The sequence below is a fragment of the Lampetra planeri genome, chromosome 3, assembly GCF_965212315.1.
Source record: "Lampetra planeri chromosome 3, kcLamPlan1.2.h2, whole genome shotgun sequence".
In the NCBI taxonomy this organism is placed as follows: domain Eukaryota; kingdom Metazoa; phylum Chordata; class Hyperoartia; order Petromyzontiformes; family Petromyzontidae; genus Lampetra; species Lampetra planeri.
Window position 1 is genome coordinate 20,456,974 of NC_136109.1, and position 6,458 is coordinate 20,463,431.

Consider the following 6,458-nt stretch of genomic DNA (forward strand, 5'->3'; position numbering starts at 1 on the left):
ATAAATACAGCCCAGACACTGAGCTCGAGCGTGCGTGTGGTTTTTGATGTGGGTACTTTAACAGTTCATGGCTTACCTACGGTTACCATCAGCGATGCTGTCATCACTGGGCAGGAGCAGGCTGGAGGTTAACATCGCTGTGCTTGGAGCTGACAACGTCGGTAAATCTGGTAAGTGTTGCGCCTTTAGCACGGGTTGGTCTTTTCCGATATCAGAACCATAATTGCCCAGCTTTTCGGTGTTTAACAATCAGCAAAGCATATTCTGTGTAAGCAGTATAAATAAAAAATACTTTTAGTCCATCAGCCAGACCAATGTAATCAAGCAACATTTATTCAAGCAAGCAAATGCTGGGCCGATTTTTACTTTGTGGGCTTCAACGGAAGAGTCAGGCTTGTGAAGCCACTTTGTGAGACAGTCATCGGCATGGCTTGCAGGAAATGGTGTGCATGGATGCCTGTAGAACACAGTAGAGCTACATCTTGATTTGAAGCTTTCGTGACTGCAGGAATCCAAACTCCTTGGTTCTTTCGATAAAGTCACGTAGGTAGAAAAAAAATATATCACGACGTTTCGATCGCAACACAAGTGGTCGTCCTCAGGCGGAACAAATAATCCAGCAGTTCCCAACGTCGTGATATATTATTTTTGGTTTTATTTTATTTTTCTACCAACGAGTATAGTAGAGCTAAAAGTATGCTAAAAGTTCTAAAATTAAGATTGAAGTATGCTAGCCTATCTGAGAAATCCTTTGACGGTTGGATTTTTCCCATTTACTCACACATGTTAAACATTTCAGAACATACATTGAATTGATCAAATAACCCAAGTAGGATGCTCATGAAAAGGCTTGGGCAAAATAAAAATTAACTCTTCAAATTTAATGTTTGTTAAAGGGATTTTGGGATGCAAAGGGGAATTTCATTTTCATAAATTTTCATCTGTATTTGTCACCACCACCTAATGTGACTTTTCAAAATGTTATTGACATTTTATCGGATGGTATATCATTTATTCCAAGCTAATGTTTCGTTGTATACTTTCTAGCATTGACCGTTCGATTTTTGACTGGAAGATTCATTGGAGAATATGGTGATAAAGGTGAGTGAGTGCATTTGCGATCGCACACCATTCGAAATAGTTTTTAGAGAGTAAATGCGTCTTAAGGCGGCTGGTTCGTCGAGCATTTTGTAAAAAAAAAATCCGTGTCAGCTAAAGTGACCAGTGGGTGGGTGGTTCAGGGGCATGAGATTGTGTTGTAGATGCTGATTCTGGCACTGCTGAGATCTCAAGTGTAGTCAACAGTTCTAGATTTGTTGTCAACAGGTGGACTGTTCACCAATGACTACACAGACAAATATAACGCTTTTTTGTTTATTCGCTTCATTTGGATACATTCCAGCCTTTAGATTTAAAACAAAATAATATCAGTGTACAATACTTGTCATTGACACGTGATAAACACTTTGCAGACATATGCTCCCTTGTGCGGATAAAACAGGCATATGTAACCTATTTCAGAAGTGATTGCGTGACTTTATCTTTCGCGGCAGAACTATGGCGCAGTGTGGTGCAATGTTCACTGATAATATCATTCCTGAAGAAACTTTCTAGTGTCGCGACATGACGTTAATAGGACAATTTGAATATAATTGGGGGAGTCTTCTTCTTTCGTATGGCATTGTGAAAAGCAACGATTTTTATTTTTTCTTAATGATCGTCATAGAGAGTACATGAGAAAGATAAGAATATGCGTGCGATTTAGGAACTTTTACATGTTACAAGAAAGCCGTTTGCTTTCCACAGTATTGACATTTTTAGCCAGTCAGTAGATATTTTTTGTTATTCATTAACGGCATCGGTTTTCATAATGACTTTGTCTATCCATAAAAGGTTTTTGGGTTCGATTGCGTAAATATATAAATGTGTCGTTAAAACCTGCCACCACCCGACACAGCCAACTAGTAAGGGTTGTCACGTAAACAGAACGTGGCCAATTCGTCACTAGTTCAGCACACCGGTGTAGTGTAGTGTATAGTGTAGTGTATAGTGGAGTATACTAGTACATCACACCGGTGTGTTGGAGAGCCAAGCCACAACATTTACAAACTGAGTACGACGTTTCGCCAGTAATTACAACCAGCTTCATCAGGCGACAGCCAGATTTGTGGAGAAGTCCACCTGTTTCGTTCCTTATATCGAGGCGTAGATGTGTTGACCACCCTTCTGCGCTCTTGCACAATGTGGCAGGGGGGGGGGGTTACGTGACAACCCTTACTAGTTGGCTGTGTCGAGTGCGGGTTTTAACGACACATTTATATATTTACGCGATCTAACCCAAAAAACCTCTATTATGATGAATGATATTGGTCGCGAAAGCCTACGTGTTCAACTGACTTTGTCTATATTGCAACAGGCTTCTCGTAAAATTATAGACGGCTCCTCGAGCGTTACGACAGTAACGAGGTTGTCTCTGTATGATGGTGGTGGTGGTAATCTTGATTTGAAGCTTTCGTAACTGCAGGAATCCATACTCTTTGGTTATTTCGGTAAAGTCACGTAGGCATAACATAATATAAATCACGACGTTTCGATTGCAACACAAGCAATCATCAGGTGGGAAAACCACAGCAAAATGTTTTCTTGCTGTGGTTTTCCCACCTGATGATGATTTTATACCTACGTGACTTTACCGAAAGAACCAAAGAGTAAGGTGGTGGTGGTGTTGAGTCACTTTGGGGAGTGGCAGAAGAGCGGTAGGCCCACTGCACTATGAACCCAACTACCTGAGTTCGATTCCCGCTCACGGCCAACACTAGTAACCATTATATGAACCGATACTGGGCCTCCCCTAGGTCGACTCAGCCTCCAATGAATATCTGGCGTGGTGGGTAAGCGTCGCCACTGGGGAGACAGAGGCGGTCGGGCGTGGTGCTAGCCACCACTTACCCCAGACGTCTGCTTAAAGGCTATACGGGGAATCTTTGTCTTTTAGAGTCCATCTACAGCCACAGCATTATCATCGACGGCCAAGAGGTTTGTGTAAACATCTGGGACTCCCCCTCCCTTCATGACCAGGTAAGCCCTCGTGTCTCTTTCGGCTTTGCATTCGTAACGTTTCAGAGGCCGAGCCTTGCGCAGAATGCATATTTCTGTTACACCACCTTTCTTCCACTGGCTGCCCTCTAAACACACGGGTGATGCATGGCCCTGTGAGAGATGCACACGAATTGTACATCTCATGTCGTGATGCCAATACTGTAGTGCATTTGGAATACGTGGATTTTAAAGAGATCCACATAATCAGATTCATAGTGTTTTTTTAAATAGCATATAAATGCAAGTGCATCTCAAGACGGCTGCCCATAAACTTTTGGCATATTTAGATGGAGAGAATATAACGTTTATTTTAAATGGGTCACAATGTCTTGTTACGTGTGGGTCACTCACTCCAATGAACTGAGGTCAAGCACCTGGCAAAGCAGCGCCAGGTGATTTCTCAAACACGGACCGTGGGTTTGGGACACTGGGACACCAGGTGTTGACAGCTTGCCTTCACCTGCAGTGGCTCGTTACATAGCTTCAAATCGCTGACGTGTCGGTGCATATGCCTATACTATATCTCAATCTGGATGCATTTTGATGGATTGCCGTATATATAACTTTATAATGGAGCAGTTCATGGACAACATGGTTCCCTCCTGTGCTCATGCCGTGCGTTGCCAACGTTGCCAACGTTTCACTCCACGAGCTGGGTGACAGCAACATGCGATAGAACCCGAAAACACATCAGAGAGCCGTGCAGCACAACCGCAAACACCTTTCGCATATCATTGCCAACCAATGTTGATGGTGATCGTGACAATAACCGTATAACGGGAGCTCTTCGTGCAAACGTGGCGTCAAGATCATTTCAATTCCGCTTACGCCGAGTTTGAGATTCAACGAATAAAAGCGAGGACGTCCCCCCGTCGCAGGACTTGGAGCGGCTTCTGGGCTGGGCGGACGCCCTCCTGCTCGTCTACAGCATCTGCGAGCGAGACACATTCGCGATGCTGTGCTCCCACCGCTCCCTCCTGCGCCATGCGGCTCGACGCCGCCTGCCACCACCGGGGTCCCGTGGCAGCGGCGGCGACGGCGGCTGCTGCTGGCGGTCACGGGAACAGCAGCGGCGGCGGCGGGCCGGGTCCCTGCCGCAGCCGGGGGTGACCCAGACCCCGACCCCGCCGCCGCCGCTGCTACTCGTGGGGAACAAGCTGGACCTGGAGCACCGGCGCACGGTGGCGAGCGGGGAAGGGCGCGCGCTGGCGCTCGCGTTGGATGCCTCCTTCGTCGAGGTGTCCGCCGCAGACGATTACGACGCCGGAGTGGGGGGCGGAGTTCACCGCGCGCTGGGTGCGCTGGCACGGGATGCCCTCCTGCCGCTGCTGCTGCCGTTGCCGGCCACTGGCATTGCTGGTGTTGATGCAGGTGCTCGTGGCTCTAGTGTAAGTGGCGGTGCCCCTGGTGGAGCTAGTGTTATGAACGATGGAGTTGCCATTGTGCATCCCGCACTGCATGGCAGGAAGGGTGGCTTCCGAGGAATTGTGCGCAGCGTGTCGGCTGTGGTGTTTGGCAGAAAGCGCATTCACTCATTGTGAGCGTGAGGATCAGATACACGGTGATTACAGCTGCCAGATGTCTCCCTGCTCAAGCAAAGCACTCATCTCCTCCATTGGCGGCCCAGAGACAGTGTGGAAATTGTACATTCACATGTCTAGGGACGGCTATTCCACAGGATTTACTAATGACACTGGATATGTGATACACTAATTGGACCAGATTGACCACAATCTGCTTATTGTTAATTCTGTATCATAATGCATAACAAAGTATACTCGTTTGGATGACTGCATCAATATCCATCGAGTCGAATGCATTTTAATCAACAGACGAGGCACAGATTGTGATTCATAGTAAGTATAAGGTCAATGGTAATGATCAATTTCCTACAACCCTTTACTAAACTTTAAACAGTAAAGGGCTCACATCACTTTTGCAAGCCAAACTCTCATAACATGCAGGGTTTTTTACATATTGCAATTATTTATCCATATCTATGGAAGTAAGTTTACCTCTATGGTGTAAAAATGCCAACGCATAAAATAACCTCTGCAGTGTAGGTGTATTGGACTCGGTTCACAATGGGAATGTTGGCTCATCCATCCAGGGTCTATAAAGCGAGCACCGCTCTCGGGTAAAGTCAACCGTAGTCATCATATGGAGTCCGGCTCCTCAACCGTTACAATTTCAAATTGGACTGAGGGCTACGAATGGAGATGACAACCTACATCTTTCATTTGAGCAGGAGACCTTGACATAACTCTGACATTTCACAGTAATTATCATCCACAATATATTTATTGGTGGGTGGTCTTCACAAGCCGTCACATTCCTGTCCTACAATCCAGAGCTCCTTCACACAAGCCAATGTCAACATTCCACGCAGAGTCAACATCCTCTAGAACATGTTCACTCATTTCCATCTTTAAGTCTCGGCCAACGGCCATCGTCCCTTATAGTCGCGTCCTGTCAAAGCCCCCTTACAAGTCCATGTTTTTATCTTGCGTGGGTTTTACAATACATGCGTTCCTCTTCCTGTCTCAACGCAATTCCAAGCATGCACCTCTCCGTGCTTTTTCTTTGCACACTTTAAGCTTTTGTAAAATTCTCTGCAGCGATTTTAGCTTTTGGACTCTGGATGGATCTTTGTCCCGTATTTGTTATCTGCCTTTGGATTTTATGCGTTTGAACAGTGACCTCGGTGCTATAGGTGATTTAATGCAATCGTTTTATTGTGATGCTACGCTTTGACGTTATGACATGTCTTGTGTAATAATGTAAATGATTATAAAGCTTCAGTATACTCTGGAATTTGTATGGAAACATTATATAATAAAAACAATATTTTCTCATCTTTTTACGATTGAATGAGCATTTTTAACTTGCTACATCTGAATATAGACAAGGAATAAACCTGCACTTTTGAACAAAATCGGGGCATCAGCTTGAAAGCAAACGAGAGGAACGCACATCAACTTTAAGAACGCATTACACCAACCGATTTACACGGTTGTACAAAGCGTTCATCTTCCTTGGAAAGTGGTCACTGAATAGGCACCAACAAAAAAGGTCGTGTGCAGGCAGTGCATGTGTGATGGCCCACCCTGGCACAACGGGCTATGCTATGAAGTGGCGGGGGGGGTGGAAATTAGGTCCCTTTAATTCCTTTGCACCAGGGACCATGCCGACCCCCACTGTACCACTGGCATACAAGAGCATGAGAGGAGCAATGTAAGATGGGCTGATGTGTTAAGGTCATAATTTTTGGAAGGCCGCTTAAGGCTGAATGTTTTATACCCCACGTAAACAATTACATCAAATAGCCTGACGGGCTATTAAGAACACACCACCAGGAT

At 45.4% G+C, this 6,458-nt stretch overlaps 1 long non-coding RNA gene across 1 annotated transcript; it reads left to right on the forward strand.

The window, feature by feature from the left end:
• Window positions 1–86: 86 nt before the first annotated feature.
• On the forward strand, window positions 87–3,083 carry LOC144740760 (uncharacterized). The gene is made up of 3 exons (XR_013589761.1): window positions 87–170; window positions 1,048–1,101; window positions 2,996–3,083. It is a non-coding gene; the product is annotated as an uncharacterized LOC144740760 (long non-coding RNA).
• The last annotated feature ends 3,375 nt before the right edge of the window (window positions 3,084–6,458 follow it).